The sequence below is a fragment of the Apodemus sylvaticus genome, chromosome 14 (genome assembly GCF_947179515.1).
Source record: "Apodemus sylvaticus chromosome 14, mApoSyl1.1, whole genome shotgun sequence".
Classification (NCBI taxonomy): Eukaryota; Metazoa; Chordata; class Mammalia; order Rodentia; family Muridae; genus Apodemus; species Apodemus sylvaticus.
In genome coordinates this window covers 53,766,545-53,789,796 of record NC_067485.1, presented here as the reverse complement: position 1 = coordinate 53,789,796, position 23,252 = coordinate 53,766,545, and positions in this window count along the sequence as shown.

Here is a 23,252-nt window from a genome sequence, read left to right as displayed (position 1 = left end):
TTTCTTTCTCAGCCTGCTTATCCTTTGAGTATAGGAAGGCCACTGATTTGCTTAAGTTGATTTTATAACCTGCCACTTTGCTGAAGTTGTTTATCAGCTGTAGGAGTTCTCTAGTGGAGTTTTTTGGGTTACTTAAGTAGACTATCATGTCATCTGCAAATAATGATAGTTTGACTTCTTCCTTTCCAATTTGTATCCCTTTGACCTCTTTATGTTGTCAATTGCCCAAGCTAGTACCTCAAGTACAATATTGAAAAGATAAGGAGAAAGGGGGCAGCCCTGTCTAGTCCCTGATTTTAGTGGGATTGCTTCAAATTTCTCTCCATTTAGTTAGATGCTGGCTACCGGTTTGCTGTATATTGCTTTTACTATGTTTAGGTATGGGCCTTGAATTCCTGTGCTTTCTAAGACTTTAAGCATAAAAGGATGCTGAATTTTGGCAAATGCTTTTTCAGCATCCAATGAAATGATGATGTGGTTTTTTTTCTTTGAGTTTGTTTATGTAGTGGATTGCATTGATGGATTTCCATATATTGAACCAACCCTGCATTCCCAGGATAAAGCCTACTTGATCATGGTGGATGATCGTTTTGATGTGTTCTTGGATTCAGTTGGCAAGAATTTTATTGAGTATTTTTGCATCGATGTTCATAAGGGAAATTGGTCTGAAGTTCTCTTTCTTTGTTGGATCTTTGTATGGTTTTGGTATCAGCGTAATTGTGGCTTCATAGAAGGAATTGGGTAGTGTTCTTTCTGTTTCTATTTTGTGGAATAGTTTGAAGAGTATTGGTGTTAGGTCTTCTTTGAAGGTCTGATAGAATTCTGCACTGAAACCATCTGGTCCTGTGCTTTTTTTGGTTGGAAGACTTTCTATGACCCCTTCTATTTCTTTAGGGGTTATGGGACTGTTTAGATTATCTATTTGGTCCTGATTTAATTTTGGTATTTGGTATCTGTCAAGGAAATTGTCCATTTCTTCCAGATTCTCCAGTTGTGTTGAGTATAGGCTCTTGTAGTAGGATCTGATGATTTTTTGGATTTCCTCAGTTTCTGTTGTTATATTCCCTCTTTTCATTTCTAAGTTTGTTAATTTGGATACTTCCTTTGTGCCCTTTTGTTAGTCTGGCTAAGGGTTTATCTATCTTGTTGATTTTCTCAAAGAACCAGCTCCTGGATTTGTTGATTCTTTGTATGGTTCTCTTTGTTTCCAATTGATTGATTTCAGCCCTGAGTGAATTGGCTTCTTTTTGTTCCAGGACTTTCAGGTGTGTCGTTAAGCTGGTAGTGTATGCTCTCTCCATTTTCTTTTTGGAGGCACTCAGGGCTATGAGTTTTCCTCTTAGCACTGCTTTCATTGTGTCCCAAAGATTTGGGTATGTTGTGTCTTCATTTTCATTAAATTCTAAAAAGTCTCTGATTTCTTTCTTTATTTCTTCTTTGGCCAAGGTGTCATTGAGTAGAGTATTATTCAGCCTCCATGTGTATGTGGGCTTTCTGTTGTTTTTGTTGCTATTGAAAACCACTGTTACACCATAGTGATCTGATAGGAGGCATGGGATTAGTTCGATCGTCTTATATTTGTTGAGGTCTGCCTTGTGTCCAATTATATGGTCAATTTTGGAGAAGGTACCATGAGGTGCTGAGAAAAAGGTATATTCTTTTGCTTTAGGGTGAAATGTTCTATAAATATCAGTCAAATACAATTGGTCCAAAGCTTCAATTAGTTTTACTGTGTCCCTGTTTAATTTCTGTTTTCCTGATAGGTCCATTGAGGAGAGTGGAGTGTTGACGTCCCCCACAATTATTGTGTTAGGTGCAATGTGTGCGTTGTGCTTTAGTAAAGTTTCTTTTACGAATGAGGGTACCCTTGCATTTGGCATATAGATGTTCAGAATTGAAAGTTCTTGGTGGATTTTTCCTTTGACCAGCAAGAAGTGTCCTTCTGTGTCTCTTTTGACTTTACGTTGAAAGTCAATTTTATCTGATATTAGAATGGCTACTCCTGCTTGTTTCCTATAACCATTGGCTTGTAAGATTGTCTTCCAGCCTTTTACTCTAAGGTAGTTTTTATCTTTGACACTGAGGTGTGTCTCCTGTATGCAGCAAATTGTAGGGTCCTGTTTCCTTATCCAGTCTGTTAGTCTATGTCTTTTTATTGGGGAATTGAGAACATCGATGTTAAGAGATATTAAGGAGTAGTGATTATTCCTTCTTGTCATTTTTATGTTCTTTTTATATTTGAGTGGTTATTTTCTTTTGGGTTTGATCAAGGAAGGTAACTATCTTGCTTTTTCCAGGGTGTAGTTTCCCTCCTTGTATTGGAGTTTTCCTCCTATTATTCTTTGCAGAGCTGGGTTTGTGGAAAGATATTGTGTAAATTTGGTTTTGTCATGGAATATCTTGGTTTCTCCATCTATGGTGAATGAGAATTTTGCTGGGTATAGTAGTCTTGGCTGACATTTGTGTTCTCTTAGAATCTGCATGAGATCTGCCCAGGATCTTCTAGCTTTCATGGTCTCTGGTGAGAAGTCTGGTGTGATTCTGATAGGTCTTCCTTTATATGTTACTTGGCCTTTATCTCTTACTGCCTTTAATATTCTTTCTTTGTTTAGTGCATTTGGGGTTTTGATTATTATGTGATGGGAGGTATTTCTGCTCAGGTCCAGTCTGTTTGGAGTTCTGTAGGCTTCTTGTATATTCATAGGCATCTCTCTAAGTTGGGAAAGTTTTCTTCCATAATTTTGTTGAAGATATTTGCTGGCCCTTTCTGTTGTAAATCTTCACTCTCATCTATACCTATAATCCTTAGGTTTGGTCTTCTCATTGTATCCTGGATTTCCTGGATGTTCCGGGATATAAGCTTTTTGCATTTTGCATTTTCTTTGACAGTTGAGTCAATGGTTTCTATGGTATCTTCAGCATCTGCGATTCTTTTTTCCATCTCTTGTATTCTGTTGTTTATATTTGCATCTATGGCCCCTGATTTCTTCTCAAGGTTTTCTATCTCCAAATTGTCTCCCTTTGTGATTTCTTAGTTGTTTCTACTTCTGTTTTTAGATCCAGGATGGTTTTGCTCAGTTCCATCATTTGTTTGTTTGTGTTTTCCTGTAATTCTTTAAGAGATTTTTGTGTTTCCTCTTTCATGACTTCTGCCTGTTGACGCAAGTTCTCCTGCATTTCTTTAAGTTTTTTTTTTTTTCCTTTCTTCTTTATTGGCTTCTATCTCTTGGGCCTTATTCTCCTGCATTTCTTTAAGTGATTTTTCTGTTTCCATTATATGGGTTTCTAGCTTATTCATGTTCCCCTGTATTTCTTTAAGAGATTCATTTATGTCCTTTTTGTGTTCTTCTAGCAGCATCATGATCAGTGATTTTAAATCCAAATCTTGTTTCTCTGGTGTGTTGGCATAAGCAGGACTTGCTGATGTTGGAGAGTTTGGTTCAGATGTTGCCATATTGCCTAGATTTCTGCTAGTAGCGTTCCTGCCTTTGCCCTTTGCCATCTTGTTCTCTGGAGCTAGTTGGTCTTGTCTCTTGCTGGTGTTTCAGCCTCCTGAGAGGCTCTAGGGCTATTTCTGCAACACTGGATGGCAGGGTTTCCCCTGTTGCAGATTGCTGATATGCTGTCCTCCTCTTGGGTGCCCTTGTAGCCCTAGTGTGCTTTGCCCCAGATTGTGTCTGTGAACCAGATGGTGGCCGTTTGCTCCTTCAGGGAGTGCTGAGGGTGTATGCTGCAGGGACCTTTTCTGAGTGCTGATCACTCTTCTGGCCAGCGGAACTCCCAACCAGGTTGGTGCACACAAGCCTAGCCTTGCTGCTCAGGCCCTAAGTCTAGGCAAAAGCCTGGCAGGCCAATGTCCGAGCAAAGTTCCCCTCAGCTGTGAGTGTTAATTGGGTCTGTCAGGTGGCCAGGATGGTGGAGTGTGCGCGCTCCCTAAGAGTGCTGGGAGAGTCTGCTGGGCTAACAACCTCCTGGCCGTGTTGGCACACAGATGGCCCACAGAGCAGCCCAGGGCCTGGGGGCAGTCCAGGGCCTGAGGGTCTTAGACACCAGCTATGTCAGCCTCGGGCTTGCCTGTTAGCTGGTTTTGCCTGCTAGGACTCTCTGGCTTCCTGTAGGCAAAATGGCGGCGGCGCCTGCACATGCGAGCGCTGGCCAGGGCAAACAACCTCCTGGCTGGGTTTGCACACTGGTGGCCCACCGAGCAGCCCAGGGCCTGGGTGCAGGCCAACGCCTGTCAGGCTTAGACCCCCTCAATGTTGGTTGTATTTGCGTACCTGAGTCTGTGTGATCTCTCTGGCATCCGAGAACCAAAATGGAGGCCAGTCTCTCGTAACTGACTGGCGGGAGGCAGAGTTCTGAAGTGGCTTCTGCGTGGTGAAAGGCGCCGTAAATCCGCAGCTGCTTGCAGCCTGGCTGGCCAGCGATGGCCAGTGGTCGTGGGCGCAGGGTCTGCCTGGACCCTGTCAGCTTGGTTCCACTGCTGATGGCCCTTCCTCTGGACGAGCCACTGCTGCTGTTGCTGCTGCCACGGCCGCTGCTGCTGACTCCGAGCAGGAAAGCGAGCTATCAAATTATTGAGGCCGTGCTCTGTTGAAAGAAAGCCTTGAGTTCAATTTTCTTATCCTTAGATTTGGTCTACTCTTTGTGTCCTGGATTTCCTGGATGTTTTGGCTTAGGAGCTTTTTGCAGTTTGCATTTTCATTGACTATTGTGTCCATGTTTTCTATGGGATCTTCTGCGCCTGAGCTTCTCCCTTCTATCTCTTGTATTTTGTTGGTGATGCTTGCATCTATCACTCCTGATCACTTTCCTAGGTTTTCTATCTCCAGAGTTGTCTCCCCTTGAGATTCCTTTATTGTTTCTACTTCCATTTTTAGATTCTGTATGGTTTTGTTCAATTCCTTCACCTATTTAGTTGTATTTGCCTGCAATTCTTTAAGGGACTTTTGTGTTTCCTCTCTAAGGGCTTCTACCTGTTTACCTGTGTTCTTCTGCATTTCTTTAAGGGAGTTATTTATGTCCTTCTTAAAGTCCTCCATCAGCATCATGAGACATGATTTTAAATCCAACTCTTGTTTTTCTGTTGTGTTGGAGTATCCAGGACTTGCTGTTGTGGCATAAATGGTTTCTGATGATGCCATATAGCCTTGGTTTCTGTTGTTTGTATTCTTGCACTTGCCTTTTGCCATCTGGTTATCTCTGGTGTTGTCTCTGGCTGGATCTTATCCCTCCTGTGGGCCTGTAAGTCTGTGCCAGCACTCCTGGGAGACAAGCTCTCTCCTGGCAGGACCTGTGTACACAGAAGTTTGTGGAACATCCTTAGCTCCTGGGTGCAGATCGCACCCAGAAGGATCCTATTCCAGCTGCTCACTGTTCCTATGCCCTGTGTGCTCCTGGCCTGACCCACCTTGGACAGTCACTGGAGAGAAAATGGCTGTAGTTACTCTTTGTAACGGCTATTCCTGGTTGCCAACTTTACTATATCTAGAATGAACTACAATCCAGAATTTGAAGACTCACCTGTGATCCCAATCTTGAAGCTCAGAGATATAAGTTTCTTACCTGGATCTTGGTATGGAGATCTTGAGGCATAGTGGCTATGAATCCCAGGAAAGTAAGTCAAGGAGATCTCTGAGTTCAAGGTCAGCCTGAGACAAAACAAGTCCCAAATCCAGGCATAGCCGTAGACATCTTTAATCTGGGCCATATCTTCTGCTGGAGACCTACAAAAGACATTGATAGAAGGAAGATTCACTCCTCTTTGCCTGCTTTCATTTACTTGCCTGCACATCTGTTGGAATCTACTAATCTTGTGGGACTGAGGAACTACTAGATCCTTGGACTTCCCATTCACAGCTGACCATTGTTGGGAAATTGGTTTACACTCCATAAGTCATCATAACAAATTCCCTTACTATATAGAGACTATTTGTAAGTTCTGTAACTCTGGAATTAGTACAGAGAAAACTCTGTCTAATAAATACACTCTTCATTACTACCAAATATCCTTTAAGCACATATTTTAAACCTTCCTAAGGATAGGCACTTGTGGCAGTGAACATACCAGCCATGTTCCTGGCTTTATCAAAAGTAAGGATGAAGAAAGAGGAAGCAACATTCTACTAACAGAATCCTTTGCCTATGACTATGTTGTACAGTATAGTAGCAACCAAGTATCCAGTAAAATAAAAATAATCGCTTCTCGGCCTTTTGGCTAAGATCAAATATAAAATAAAGATAAAATACGACAATATAGAAAACATAGAGGAATTTTAATGCAGCAACATGGATGCTCTGGCAAAGGGATCATATCCAAAGAACTTCCTGGTCTGTGTGATCTGGTTGGAATACACACACACTTACCTGGAATACAGGCACATACTTAGTAAACATCTTTAATCCCAACAGTGTAGATAAGGTTAGTTTGTAGAAGGAATAAGCCATGTTTGAAAGTGATGGGGCAGACAACATGACAAATCAGAGAAAGATTTGAGAGAATGAGTAGGAGATAGGATATGCCCCACTCACACAAAAACACAGGAAAGAGAGGTGACTTAGGAGAACAGTGCAGGGAGGAGACAGTTTTACTGAGACAGTTTTACAAAGACTGGTTGCAGGTGAAGACAGAATAATGAGAATGAGAATGAGCCACAAGATTAGAACAAATTACCAGAGTTAGTTTGAGGTCAAGCAGAGCAATTCAACCAGAAGCTGAGATAGGCTAGTTTGCATCAGTCAGCTTGGAGAGGAATTTGAACCAGAAAAGCTGAGTTGAAGAAGCCAGACAGAGTTCAGAAAGAACTAGAAAGACTATATTTAGCAATAAGCCTCAAAGATGACAATTACTATCTGGTGAATAAAAGCTGCTCTTATAAGAATAAAATGTATATAGTTCCTCAGTTATGCCAGGTGCATTTTAGGTGTTCATAAGACCATTGGATTGATGGTTGCTCTACTTGAAACTGCAGATACAGAACTGGATACTTGCAGAAGGTTATGGACAGTGCTGGCTCAGAGAGCAGTATTTAGGTTGGTATCTTCCTTAAATAAGAATAAGCTAGTTGCAATCTGTATTTGGGGAAAGAGATGAATGGCTAGGTGAGGGAGCTTTGTCAAGGTAGAGGTTGTGGGAGTACAAATAGTTTAGGTAGTAAGAAGGATGGACAGTCACATGAAAGAATAGCTGGTGATCACTCTGTCCTCTATCCTGAGTGGTCAGAGGGAGTCATCTTTGATAAAAATGTGTTAGATTATCATTGTTTTGACAAAAAACCTCACATTAGCAGATGGAAGAAAAGGGGTATTAATTTTGACTAATGATTTCACAGGTTTTAGTCAGTGGTTGCTCGGGCTCAGCATTGGACAGTATATCATGGCGTAGGAGCTTGTGGATGGGAAACATCTTTACTTTCTGACAAAATGAATAAATGGAGAAAAAAGGAGAATGGGCAAGAAAAGGCTAGGACGAGGTATAACATAAGAACATGTTCTTTAATTACCTACTTCTTCCAGGTAGGCTCCACCTCCTGAACCTAGTTTCCAAACCTCTCAACAACACCAACTAGAAACCACGCATTCTGCACATGAACTAGTGGAAAACACTTTATATAAAAACCAGGACACAGGTTGTATAGCTATTTCTTCTTAGTTAAAACTAAGGAAGCAAACAAAATTTACAAGTATTAGGATGTTCCTGAAACTTACAAGATCCACAGGCCCTTCTACCAGGAGAGACTCTGAAGGCTAGCTGAAACAGTGCTCTCTGAAAGTTAAGCAGTAGCTACAAGTGTGCAGTTTTCATAGTGGGTGGGCTTTTCAGGAATGCAGGTGCTTTCGAGCCACCTGTGTTGCTGTAAGAATCCCCTTAGTTGTCCCTTTGTAGGTAACTCTAAAAACTTTACTGCCTTCACTAAGCTAGACATAATAGATTTGTTTCTTTGAGGTATCTTCAGTGCCCTAATTGGGATAAATACATAATGCTCGAATCTGCAAAAGAAAAGTCATACGACACAGAAAGAATAGCTTTAAGGAGGGTTCTATTTAAAAATAAACAAAGGCCAGGTTTGGTGGCACGTGTCTGTAATCTTAGGACTCAGGGTGCCAAGGCACGAGGATAATAAGTTTGCAATCAGCTGGTCTACATACCAAGATCATTTCCATCAGACTATGAATGGAAAAAACAACAAAGATCTACATATACAATGAGGTTTCATTCAACGACATAAGGGACAAATGGACCATTCCTAGGATAAGAGATGGCACTAGAGATTATAATGTTAAGGAAAATAAGCCAGACTCAGAAAGATAAGTAGAACACGATTTCTCTGGTATGTAAAAATCTAGATTGATCTCATAAAGGCATGAAAGTAGAATAAGGACTTCTTGGGTGGAGGAAGAGTATGTGGGGGAGAGGACAAAGAGCAAATTATATGATTCAAACATGTGTGAAAATAGCAGAGAGGTGGGTGTGAGCTGGGGCCAGTGAGCCTGGCTTCTGTGACCTTGGTGAGGTGATGTTGTTCATCTCCTCCTTCCTATCTGTCAGCTGGGAAGACTCTACTGACTCTATGGTCATTTCCATCTGGATGCTGGGATCTTAGTGCTCAGGCCCAAGAACACTCTCCTGTTTTCTTTTAGAAGATTGTTGACCCTCAGATTTGGTTCTGAGATAATGACAATTGCCAGGCTAATGTACCTTGAGCTTCACCAAATAATTAGAGATCATGGGACTGGAGAGATGGCTCAGTGGATAAACTGCCTGCTGTGTAAGCATGAAGTTCTGAATTAGATCCCCAGAACCCACATAAAGAAGCCAGTCATGACAGTGTACTTGTGATCTCAACATAGGGAGCCAGAGTCAGGATCACTGGCCCTCACTAGCTAGCCAGCAAAACATAGGTTATCTATATACTAAGCTCTAAGCTCAGGAAAGACCATGTCAGAAATCAAGATGGACAGCATTTGAATGACACCTGACATTATCCTCTGGTTTTCATATATGTGCATATGTGCACACATGTGCACTTAAATGCATATGCCCCTCCACTCCCACACACAAAATTTAAACCTAAGGTCAGGCTCTCGGGCAGATACGGAACTCCTAATCTGGAGACTGAAGAGGCCATTTGACTTCAGTATAATCAAAGATGTGCTGTTGGCTAAACTGGCTTAGAAGATAACATGGTAGATGACACGGGGCATACATGGAGCAGTGGAACTGGCTTAGAAGACAACGTGATGGATGAGATGGGGCATACATGGGGTGGTGGTGGCCATTAAAGAAGGCACCAACAAAGGAAGAGGAAGGGAGCCCAGCCTGGTCTGCTGCCTTGCCACAGAGGTGCAGTACACTTTCATCCTGAACAGAGGAATCCAAGTATGACTGGGAGAGGGTGAGAAAAAAAATTTCATTTTGATGAAAATCCCATTAGAGGAACAATTAATTGGAGCTTACTCACTTAACACTGTGCTTGATTAGCTTAGGAGACTGCAGAAAGGGACGGGCCTGTACCCTGAGGGAATGTATAGGGTAGTGGGTGTGGCAGGCCTTCCAGGGGAACCAAGCAAATAAGAAGGGGTGAGGTGAGGCTGAGGAAACTGCAGAAGACTGCTGCCTGCTGCTATGTCATGTTTGTGTGTGTGTGTGTGTGTGTGTGTGTGCCCCAGTATTAAAAAGGAATCCACAAAAGGCAGTGTCTGTGACTTCCCACCCACCAGCTCCTCCAGCAGCCTCTGCGCCTCCAAATGCCCCGCTGTAGGAAAGAGAATGGAAAACCTTTGGTAAATAGTGACTTCCTTTCGTAAATCATATTTAAATGAGACAGCTGTATTTTTTGTACTTAGTGCATAGCCAAATCCTATTTAATTAACCTACTTAGACTTGTTGATTGAGGTTAATTAGACCCTGGGATTGATGTTAATTGCCATTGTAAACTGCCAATGTTATAGGCAGCACATTTTGGATTTTGCAAAAATGGAAGTAAATAAAAAAAAGGCGGAGACCTATTTTTCTGTTATATTCTTCCCATCCCTTCACAGATAGAAAAGTATTCCTCTATGCCCAATTGCATTGCTTTTGTTTGGGTACAGGATTATTAAAAGCTATTCCATGTCAGTCTCTTAGTTATGACTACAGATGGCCTTTTATTATTTCCTCCCTCCCCCTCTCTTTTCTCTTTAAGTCCCCAACACATGCGCATAGGAGCACAGCCCCCTGATGTATACATGTAGGCATATACACAATGTGCACAGAAATGTATGCATACACACATGCAGACGTGCACACTCATGCACATAGACACATACACAATACATAAGTATGCACACATGCATACACAGGTATATACTGAGCAATTTGTTTCTTCTAGGTACGTTCTCTGAAGCCTTATAGCTTTCTTTGGCAGCTGCATGCTGCTTACAGAACATTCTGGATTTATACAGAAAAGAAGTTGCTCTCTGGTAAAATTTATGAGCTTGCATGTAGTCTGGGAGGAGCATGCAAGAACAGAAATAAATACAAGAGAGAAAAAGAGACGAGCTCATGCCCACAGCGGCAGTGGGCAAGGCTACTCCTGCGTTTCCCATATTTTAATTCAGATAAGAGTTTAAATTTAGGAGGAGAGGGTGAGAGGAGAAAAGGGAGGAGGAGGAGAAAGTAGAGAAGCAGGAAGACGGAAACATGACCATGCAACATGGTCTTGGAGTTCTGTTACAGTGACCGGCCAGTGTTCCCATCTGCACTGGTGACAGAGGAACACTAAAGACCTAAGTAGAAAAATATACCATTTTCACTGAATCTTTTTTTAATTAAGAAAACTTGATAAAAATTGTGTCCTCTGCAGAAGCTAAAGAAAATACCCATGTTAGATTCTCTAAAGCTGTTTCAACCTCACCTTAGTGAGGGCTTTCTGCCTTTAATCCCAGCACTCTGGAGCCTGAGGCAGACAGATTTCTGTGAATACAAGAACAGCCTAGTCTACAGATTGGGCTCCAAAATAGCTAGTGCTACAGAGAGAAACCTGTACCCTCCCCTGACCAAAAAATGAAAAAAGAAAAATCAAAACCAAACCAAAACTAAAAAAACAAAAACAAAAACAAACCCAAAGCCTAATGTTGGGCTAATCATCATCTAAACTCCTCCCCTCTTCCTCATCCTCCCTTTCCCTCCCCCAACCCGGCATCTAAACTCCTCCCGTCTTCCTCATGCCCGCCCCCCAGTCCTCCAGTCCTGGCTGCTCTTCTACTCAGTTCAGTAGAGGAAACTTGTTGCACTGGAGATCCTCTCTTCCCATGCACATGTCCATATGTGCAGTTTGGGGTTCACTCATATAAAGTATCTAAATGAATATATGCTTGGCCCTCTGCTGGAGTGCTCTAGGTGTAAAATGTGCATCTCCTTTCTGTCACCACTCCCATCTTGCTCTCCTTATTAGTGACCTAGGACTCTTGCAGGTGCAGCCTGTTTCAGATGAGTAGGGTTCTCAGGGAGCAAGTGATTCAATCCAGTGGTGACATGGGATCACCAAGGTGGCAGAACCATTTCAGACTTGTGGAATTGAACACCCCTGGAGCATTTTAGTTGTAAGAGCTCAACAATGGGCAGTGGGAGTGTTCCTGGGTGGGCAGGTCATCTTTTGAGTATTTGTGTGTTTCTATTGAAATACTGTGTGTGTGTGTGTGTGTGTGTGTTTAATTTTTTTGGATATTTTCTTTATTTAAATTTCAAATGTTTTCCACTTTCTAGGTCTACCCTTTGGAAACTCATCATCCCATCCTTCCTCCTCCTGCCTCAATAAGGTTATTCCCCTATCCACATACCTACCCACTTACTCCCATCTTCCCTCCCTGACATTCCCCTACACTGGGTCATCAAACATCTTCAGGCCCAAGGGCCATTCCTCCCACTGATGTCCAACAAGTTTATCCTCTGCTCCAACTGTGGCCAATGCTATGGGTCCCTCCACGTGTATTTGGTTGGTGGTCCACTCCTCAGGAGCTCCAGGGACTCTGTCCTCTTGATACTGTTGCTCCCTCCACAAGGCTCCAAACCCCCTATACTCCTCAGTCCCTTCTCCAACTTCTCCATCGGGGACTCCACACTCAGTCTCTGTATTTGTCAGGCTCTGGCAGAGTCTCTCAGGAGACAGCCATATCAGACTTCCATCACCAAGCACTTCCTGGCACACACAATAGTGTCTTGGTTTGGAGGCTGTATATGGGGTAGATCCCCAGGTGGGGCAGTCTCTGGATGGCCTTTCCTTCAGTTTCTGCTCCACACTTTGTCTCTCTATTTTCTCCTGTGAGTATTTTTGTTCACCCTTCTAAGAAACATGGAAGCATCCACATTTTTCTCTTCCTTCTTCTTAGGATTTGTATGGTCTGTGAACTGAATCTTGGGTATTCCAAACTTTTGTGCTAATATCCATTTATCAATGAGTACAAACCATGTATGTTCTTTTGTGACTAAGTTACCTCACTCAGGATGATATTTTCAAGTTCCATCCATTTGCCTGTGAATTTCATGAAGTCATTGTTTTAAATAGCTGAGTAGTATTCCATTGTGTAAATATACCACATTTTCTCTATCCATTCCTTTGATGAGGGACATCTGTGTTGTTTCCAGCTTCTGGCTATTATAAATATGGCTGCTATGAACATAGTGGAGCATGTGTCCTTATTACATATTGAAGCAACTTCTGGGTAAGAAGAAAGAAATCAGGATATTTGAAGGAAGATTCATCAAACTGTAATTATATTAAGTGAGATAAGACAGACAGCTCAGAAAGATAATAAGTGAAATGTTTTGTCTCATATGTGTACTCTCGCATAATGAATACTGAACTTCTCAAACTAATGTGAGATAACTAGGTTTAGACACCAAGAATGGAACTGAAAATTAAAATAGCTAACTTCTGTAGAAATAAAACTATAATTCATTATGAATGACATGGGGATGGTATTATTTTTTAAAAATGTGATCAATACCCCCACACATGCACACTTGATCTAGTCCTAGGAATATTAACGCTAACACAAATTAATTCTGGCACTATTTTGGGACACTGAAATTAAGACTGTTTCTTTTTTCTGTGTATATTTATTCTCTGAATATGTGTATTAAAGTATGTATGATGTAGGAAAAAGAAAAAAGAAATACCGCTTTCTAATTTCAAAAGTTTAGGTAATAGACTCTTAGCCTTTCTATCATTCTTTTTGTTACCTAGAGTGTTCTTGATGCTATAACAGCAAAAACAAAATGCAGTGCTTTGTAAGTAAATGAAGTTTATTTGCTCATTAAGTCTAAAGTCTGTGAAGTTCAAAGTACTGGAAGGTACTCTGTCTATTTTATTCCGGGATGACTTCTGACCACTGTGCCCTTATTTCCCAATAGAGAGAAAGGTTTGTCCCTCCAGTGACCGAGGGCAAAAGGGCAGAGAGTGAAAGTGAAAAGGGGTGGAATGGGGAAATAAGGCGTTGGTAGAGGTGTAAGAAAAATGAAGATAAGCTCTATGGAAACCTTCCAAGCCAAGAATTAATTGAAAGGAGAATGATGGAATTCTTGGGGTTAATGTATAACTGGAGATAGGGGCTTGGCATGAGGTGATGCTAGTGGTTGAGTTAGCTAAAACTAAGGATACAAGCAAAAGTCTACGGAAAACAGATTAGTTAGTAAGATAATTAAAAATGTATAGTATGCAAAATATAAACAAATTTGAACCCTTTATAGGTAGGTAGACAAACTGCTGGCTCAGGGAACATCTCAGAGCTAGGCGTAGAATAAACCCTATGAGCCCTATGATGTCCCAGAGGCACCCAAAACAACACAAGAAATTGACATGGATTTTTAGTTGTCCACCATAACTAGACAGTGAGACTATTACTACAGACACTGATCGCTTCAGATGTAGAGCATAGACAAATTAACTTTGAACTTCGCAGGAAATCCTCTCCACACACCTTGCAAATACAACCTCAAATGGTGTTATAAAAGCAATAGAAGTTAGAAAAAGCAACAATGATCTTACCCAGTGCTGGATCCTGTGTGCTTAAACACTATGGACAAGATGTGCCTATTGGTACAACAATGTCAGAACTGTTATAACTAGCTGCCTCTTTTATTAGATTTGGGACCTGTTCTACAGGAGGAATTTTATGATCAGTACTGTAATCTAGTAAAAAGCTCATGACTGGAGAGTGTACAGGGGGAGATGGCAGTTACTACTGTTGTTTGCTAAACAGTCATTCTATCAAACTCCATGGCTACCATGAATTATTGCAGCTGTGAGGACCTACTCAAGACCCATACAAGATAAATGCTTTCAAAATGTCAGCATGGATGGGATGAGGTCTTGCAACGGTTGCATGAGCTATTGTCAATTGATGGCTGTAGAAAGAGGGAAAGCTACTTGCATGGATTCTGATATGTTACTCAAGCATAAATGGAAGGCTGCTCACCGTGCACAGAGAGGGAACACTGATTGGACTTGAGAGGTGGTGGATAACAGCAAAAGAAAACAAAGTTAGGAGGGAGCCAGGCTGAGGGACACTCGGAAGAGTTGTAGGAAGGTAGTGGTATTAAATATGATCAATTTATATCATAGAAATGTATGCCACTTTCAAAGAATAAAATATTATTTAAAAGAAAACCCACAGGAAGCCTGGACCTTTCCTTTCAGACAGGCGTTTGGTCCTATCCATGGGGGTTGTCAGCTCTTTCTGCCACAATTATGTGGTCCTAAAGCCTTGTGTCAAAAGTTCCCAGTGATAGTCTGGTTAATGTGGACATGTTGGACTTTAGAATAAACCTGGCCAATATGAGTTATTTTAAACATCTCAATAAAGTGAGCTCTTCCGGTCTCAAGAAATTTATGAGTATTTTTGCTAATTTATAAAGAATTTATTTATATCTATCTGTTTTGAGATAGGCTAGCTCAGCTGGTCTCTACCTCACAGAATAGCTAAAGATGACCTTGAACTCCTGATCTCCCTGTTTTCATCTCCTGAGTGCTGGGATCACAGGTGTGCACCACCATGCTCAGTTAATACAGTGGAGGGCAAAGAATCTGACAACTGTGCTACATCTCCAACCTCAAACACTTTCATTTTTATTTTCTAAACATTCTGTAATTAAGGGAAAAGGCATGTTCTACTTTCAGGACCCTTAGATTATCTTTTTCAGCAGGTGTGAATGGGGACAGCACTGTGGTCATCTGTGTACTGCTCAGATCAAGTCTGCTGAGCCCAAAGATCCGGACTGGTATGTGAACATCTTATAAAAGGGCTTGTTCATTTCTGAGTGAATTAACTTAATGGTTTCGGTCCTAAAAGGAGATTTTCAGTTCTGATCTCTAATCTTCACAAAGGACATTCTTATAATTAGCAGAAGTGCTACAAATATTTTACTGTTCATTCTGTCAACATTCTGTATCCTTATTCTGTTCAAGGTCTCATGCGAACAGGGGGATTTTCAGAGAAGAGAATGGCCTCTGAGCTCAGGAAACTCACAGGTTTCAGCAGGGCGAGCTTATGGTCATGGTACTGTCTGTTGTAGATGCAGACAGGGGTGCCAGCTGTGCCGAGTGAGACGTTAGGGATCTAGCTGCAAAGCTCCCCCTTCTTACCTTTAAAGATGTGTGTGGGTGTGTATGTGTGTATCTGCACTCATTCCTGTGGGCATGAGGGTGTGGTATGTGTGTATGTGTGTGGAGATCAGGGGTCAATTTCAGATGTCATTCTTTGGTAGCCATTGTTTTGATTTTTGCGATAGGGCTTTTCACTGTGCTGGAGCCCATACATTTGGCTAGGATGGCCTCGGGCATCTGTTTGTTTCCACGCCAGCATCACTGTGCTTGCAAATGTCATACCATATGTGGAAAGTACCTTACTGGCTGAGCATTCTCTCCAACCCCAAGCTGCAATTCTTGGACGTGATAACTGCAAAAGATTATCTAAATAGTAGTAGGGATCAGATGAGGGTTAGGCATTTGATTTTAGAAGACACTGAAACATTTTAACCTAATAGTGCATTCATCATTCTTAAGCTTACTAATCTTGCTGTGCCATGTTTAATAAAGGACAGGGGTTTGTTAAGTGTGATAGTTTGCTTTAATTGTCAAGTTGGCACAGCCTAGAACCACCTAGACAAATAATCTTGTTGAGAGATTGTCAGACTTGAATTGGTCTGTGAGTGCATCTGTAGGGGATTTTCTTAATTACATTAACTCGGATAGGAGGACACATCCCATTATGGGCAGGGCCATTCCCTAGGCAGGAAATCCTCAGCTGCATAAGGCTGGAGACACTCAGCTGAGTATCAGCAAGGAAGCATTGAGTATGGTCATGTTCATTCATTTATCTCTGCTCTTGATTGTGGACGTGATGTATCTGGATGTTTGAAGCTCCCACCGTGACTTTCAGATGATAGTGGAAAGTAATCTGGGATCTTAAACTGAAACCAATACCTTTTCCCTAAGTTGATTTTTATCAGGATATTTTATCATGACATATATCTATAATAAGGTATAAGCAGTGGATGTTTATATCTAATATGTGTTTTTTTCCCACTTCCAGAAATTACTTGACTTGATGACTGTGCTATCTGTTCATTTGTTGTGTGTCTGAACTGATATCCACTCAGAAAATTTAATTTGAATGACAAATAACCATCACAGACTAAGAAGGAAAAAACACAGTTAAAATTGTAGGTGAATCTACTTGTTTGTTTTATATTTCCATACTAAGTGTATCTTTAACTAGCCAACAGAGACCTAGTTTTGAAAAAAAAATCTGTTTTTTAAAAGAATTTCTGTGATTATATTCTGAATCATGTCTGTTTCCTTGGGCTTTGACCAACAAGACTGGGGACTTCAAGCCTGGCAAGATGTTTTTTGGCAAGTTGAGGGTGTCACAGTTTTGGTGGTTGCCCAACAGACCCTGAAGTTTATCAGATATCAGATATCTCGATAACAAAACTGGACCTTCCTTGTGAGGGCCAAGAAATCTTAGCTTAATCCTCCTAGGCTGGGTATATCCTTCTGTCTCCAGCCTGGGCTTTCCTAGAGCCTTTGTCTTTAGCGTTGATTTTGTATTTAAAGCCCACTGATTCATGCTGTGGAACACAGAGGAGGTGACTTGCAGTGAAATGTGGACAGCAGGTATGTGCCAGCTGGTCAACTTGCTTATTGAAGACCCTTACCATGGAACATTTGAGTACTCATACCTACAAGGCACTACACAGGAATTTGCTTTACCTTGCACCATCACTTAACAAAAATAGCTTCTAGCTGGGGTTATAGAGATGGCATGATCAGAGATTTTGTTAGTTTGAGTTTTGGTTTTGGTTTTGGTTTTGGTTTTGTAGTTTTGTTTTTATTGTAATTAAAAGTAAGGCCTAGCACTTTTCTTGAAAACATTGTATGTTCATTGTAGTAAAATCACAACTGTAGTGTAATCCATGTAAAATCTCCATTAAGTTATTTAAAACTTGGGCTTGGGAGAGGTTCATGAGGTAAAGTGATTACTGTACAAGCATGAGGACCTGAATTCACACGTTCTCTATCCCTATAAAAGTTGGGTGTGGTGGCCCATGTCTATAAACACAACTCTGGCTGGGGTGGAGACAGACAGACCTGGAATACTAGCAATTTTCTGATTCAGTAGGAGGCTGTCTCACAAATATAAAGAGGAAAGCAATAGAAAAAGGCATCTGAATTCCATCTGCAGTGATGGTGCAGGCATACACACACACACACACACACACACACACACACACACACACACACACACATACACGCACACCAAATAAGAAGTAGATATTATTTAGCAACAGAGAAAGAGGAAGGCTAGAGAGGAAGAGCCTCAACTCCCACCATTGGGATTGCAACTGAATGTGTTGGACCATCATGGCTGCCTACTCATATATCATAAGCAAGCTGCACAGGGACATCAAAAACCATGGACCCATGTTGGACTACATGCTCTCATCTGGGAGCAAGTCCTATCTACGAAATTAAAAACTTACAACTCATCAGTTAACATGACAGGTTAGCTCTGTGGTACTGCTGGTAGGATGGTATAAGGTGAAGGAGGGCATGGTGGCTGGAGCATTGCACTCGGATATTTTATATATATATATATATATATATATATATATATATATATATGTATGTATGTATATATATATATATATATATATGAGAAACACACTTACAGAACTCACTCTTGCAAACAGCTTCTGTTGAAGAAGGGATGCCACATACATACTTGACTCTCTCAGCTGCTGGTAAGCAGAGTGGCCAGAGAGTCATTTACAACAGGGCCACTCACCAGTGGCAGGGTGGGAACTGAGAACTGCTCTGGTATATTCATGAACCTGTGGAAAATAAGTAGGAAACTTAAAATTTAGGTGTGAATTTCCACCTTCAGATCAAATTTTCTTTTTTTTTTTTCACTGAACTTGTAATTGATTTCAAGAAGGGAGATTTTTGGATGAATTTAAAATTAAAAATCTTACTGCTGGACACTGTGCAACAGTCATAGGTTGTTGAATTAGCTCAGCTTTAGATGGAATAAAGTAGAAAAGCCTTCTAACGGAGTGAAATAAATGTAATTAGACATTGATCTAATTTGTATGGGGAGGTATTTCAGCTGCTGAGAAGAACTCTGATTGCTCCGAACACACATGAAAATGGCTAAAGTTACAGATATACCTTTTAGCTACTTCTGATTGTAACATATTGTATATATGTTTTGAAGTGCCCCACTCTATCTTATACTACTTACAGTGATTATTTGTCATCTAAAATAAGGAAATTTAAAAACTTATCCTACCTCTTGTAAGGCTGTGGCAAGATGATGGTGAACTTAAGGCCAGTTTGTGCATTGTAGTGAGACTATCGTCAAGAAAAATATCAGATTTTTCTATGTAAGTTTTCTATGTAACTGAGGTTCTTAGCAACAGGAAGTACTGCAGGGTCTGCTTCAAGACTTCTGCTCAGTTCTGGTTGCTATTCCAGGAAACATCATGCCCGGTAAGTAGGTATGCAGGGAACACAGTGGTCATAAACCATCCAGAAAGAAGTCTCTTTGATGGCTTTCCTATAAAATCTCTGTGCCCTCCACTCCAGCACTTTGGGAAATGTTTGATGCTATCTCTGAAGTTCAGCAACCAGCAAGCTTTGCCACAAATGGACAGTGTGCTCTTTTTTCCCAAGGCACACTGGTAGCATGAGCACCTGTGTGGGTGTGTGAAGAGCTGTCAGTCAAACTCTCTGCTCTCTTCCCAGAGGTCTTCCTGATTCAGATTGCACACCCTCTGGGTTCTCAGCTGGCGTTTGTTTATCTGGATAATACTGCTCTCTTAGGATCGAGGGAGGACTCCCTCATGCCTCCCGCTTACTTGTTTCCCAAGCTCCTGCTATCACAATTTGAAAAACTACAAGAGGAGAGTCATTTTATCCCTTAATCCATAAATAAACATTTCTTCCTTTGAACTTCATCAAATTTGAACATGTTTTCATTTTGAAGCTGTCTGGTATCCCTATCACTCAGACATATAAAACTAGCAATTAATTTAGGTCTATTGGAGTACTGGTGGTCTAGAAGCAGTGAGTTTATGCCAACAAAAGCAGATGGAAACCTCAAACATGGAGACATAACTCATAAATAAGAAAAATACCAAGAGTTCTGCTCGGTGAAGATGGGAGGTTATCTTCTATTTGTTCCTGGTGGGATCTATCAGCATTTCCAAGTTGTTTAAAGAAGTTTGAAGACAAGGATTCTCTTTTCTTCAAATTTATTTATGTGAATAAAACAATCATGTGATGAAAACTTAAAATCTAAACCATGAGCTGTCTGATCATTCATATATTGACAATATTTCATCACATGTTGAGTGTACTTATGTAATCCCAGCACTAGATAGGCCAAAATGGAAAAATTGTGACTTCAAGGCTAGTCTGCTACAGTCCCATGTATGTTTGTGTGGATATGAATGTATATGTGCATATGTATGGCATGTGCACATATGTATGAGCATGTGTGTATGCAGATGTATACATACATGTTTGTACATTAATTTATGTGTGTGGGGTGTAAAAGATCGAAAAGATTGTGCATAAGTCCTAAAAGCAGGAAGATCCGGTTCTCAAGCACATAAACCCGTGAAACAGACGTGGGAGGTGTTCCCAACAGGAAAGTGCTTGCCTCGCAAACAGGAGGACCTGAACTCAATCCTCAGAACATGCATCAAAAGCCATGTAATGCACACATCGTATAATATATATACACCTGTAATGTTTCTCATCGAAAGATAGGAAACTAAGCCAGGTAGAGATTCCTGAAAACTCATCAGCTGGCTCCAGGCGCTCATGTTTGAGGCCACTGAGAGTCTGACCCCAAAAAAGGTGGACAGTACTTGAAGAGAAATTTGCATTTCATATGCACAGATACCTCCTTGCCCCCAGTATAACCCAACGATAACAGTTAACTGAAAAGTGACTATTTACTAACTGTGAAAGCCAGACTCCTAGACACTACTTGACTTCTCCCAAATGGTCAAAAATATCATAGTAGCTTCTGTGTTGGTCCTTTGGACTCCCTCTTTGGAAAGAGAGAGCCAGTTTTCTATGAGAGAACATTCCAACAGTCCTCCAGAGGCCCAACAAGCAGTCAGCATGAACAGCAGTGTGAGGTCCCAAGGAAATGGCTCCTCCAGCCCCAGTGGCTTTTTCAGATTCCTGGTGGTTCCAGTTGGCATCTGCTCCCATTCAAGGAAGAGCCAGTGCCAGAACCACCACACAGACTGTTCTCAGTTCCTATGATTTGTAATTACTGTGCTTTCTGCAGCCAAGTTTAGCAAGTGGGTTTGTTTTTTTTTTTTTTTTTTTTTGCATGATATCAGATAACAAATACATTGAAATTTGTGGTATATATCATGTGCTAGTCAAAATGGTATACAAGAGTGACCATGCCTTTGACCTTCCAGCATTCATGTGCTTTTAAGGAGACAGTGAGTGACCATATAAATGTGGTTTACTATTTTGAGCGACAATTAAGACTGGAGCCAGAGAAGGCTGACGACAGAAGTTAAGAGTCATTTTACTGTATACATAGAATATGCATAAGTTCCCCCAGGATCACTGCCCATCCATGTTGTGCAGCAGGAGGGAGGTGATTGGACAATTGGAGGACTAGGGGTCATGGGTCAACAGTAAAGCCATCATTGTGCCTGCTATGCACCAAGCTGAGAACTGTACATATCTGTGCATGCATGTACATGTGTATATGTGTGAAATGAGATGTGAACTTATGTGTTGCTTCCTGGGAGTCAGACATCTTGTTTTTATAGGTTAGGGTCTTTCCCAGATTGGCCAATTAGGCTAACCAATTGCCATCAGTTTTTGGTTTTGCTGTTTGTTTTGTGGGTGACTGGGATCAAGTACTTATGCCCATGCTTGTATAAGCATTTCACTGATTGAATTTCATCCCTGATGATGCATGTCTTAATTAAATTAGTACAACACATACCTGGGTAGGGTATAGCATGTGTCTTTTTCAGTCAGGAGACACAGAGAATTTAAACAGATACATCCCTTACAATGTTAAACTCAAGTCTATATGCTTACCTTACAGGTGAAGTCCTGTTGGTTTTATTTTTTGTGGTTGTGTTTTATAATTGTCTGAAGAAGACTGAAGTGTCCAGGCTGAATTGGAAAAGTTCTGGAATAACGGTCAATATTGTGTGCTCTTTTTTCTTTCTATCATAGTGTTTTGAAAGCAGAAGTATTGGAAACATCACATAAAACCAAGACTGGCTGCAGTTCCAGGCCCATTTCTAGACCAGAGTGGTTTGGACCAGGTTGAAGAAGATTCTGGATGATTGGATGTAGAGACAAAACTGAACCTCAGCAAACTGAGAAATGACAAACAAACTGAAGATTTTCCAATTATGGGCTGGGTCAGGAGCCATGAGTGGAAGTCCAGACCACCAGGGTATAATCCCCGGGCTTGTTTTTAGCTTCAATCCAAAGGCCCAGTTTTGTTTTTCCTTATTCTTTTCTGGAGTACGGTCCCAATTAGAAGAACTTATTTTTGTCAGTTTCCTTAGAAATGCTGACACAGGCTTTCAGTAGCTGTGCTCACTCATGATACTTCTTTTGTACGTGTGTGGGTGAGCAAGGAGCTTACTAAGTAGGCTTCTCTGGCAGGCCAGGGATTCCAGAAACCCTCCTGTTGCTGTTAGAGACCCGCATCACCCTGCCAACATTTTTATAGCTTACAGTCAGAGCTTCGCTGATTGAGCCATAGCTCTAGCCTGTGTTTCTTATATATTCAAAAGTTATAACAGTTTATCAGTTATCCCGTATGCTTGAAACAAGTATCACACAAATTATCAGTGATTAGAATAATTGAATGTCATGTAGTAAGAATTACTGCGCCAAGATTTTCTTATGTTCCACATTTACACTGAGTGCTGGGGACAGTCATGAGTCTAGCATATCCTTATAGTATGATTGGAAGAAAGGAATTAATAGCCTGAACCCCTCATGTTTGGGGTTTCCATTGTTGCTGAGAGGCAAAGAGGTGTGATAGGTGCTGTTAAATACATGTTTCTGTAGCCTGAGCACTATTACTCTCTGTGTGAGTGTGTGTGTGTGTTTGTGTGTACATGTGTGCACATGCATGTAAGTTACAGAAGAGGAAACTGAGGCTTCAAGAAGGAAAGGGCAAATCTGTGAGTGTAAATGTCTGTCCCCAGGTTGCCCCACTTGCTGTGCTTTCAATATGTGCCCGCAGCTTCCTCTGAAAACCACAGGAAAGTTGGCTGTCCACCTAGAAGACCTATGCCGGACCCAGCAAGTTGTGGTGTGGATTTTTCACATTTGGAGATGCATTTTTGGAAATGGGAAAGGAACAGAGAACAGAGGGAATTTCCAATATCCTGGCAGGATGAAGCCCGTTCCTCAGGCCCTCAGACTGCTGGTGTGGGTATAGGAAAGGCTTCATGTGTACCTAGGGCTACCTCTGTCCTGTGAAGAGAGATGACTGGAGAGTAATATGTGTCATGGATTTTTAATGACTTAGATTTAAAAAGTTCTTTCAGAAGGTGAGGAAAATACTCCACTAATTGAGTCCCGCTGCTCAGTTACCTTTCGAATGTGGTCCTCAAGTGAAACATGGCTGAAATATCAGCTGTCAGATGATGAATATTTTAAAGAAAATTCTATTATGTACCCAAGGTTCTCTCAGCT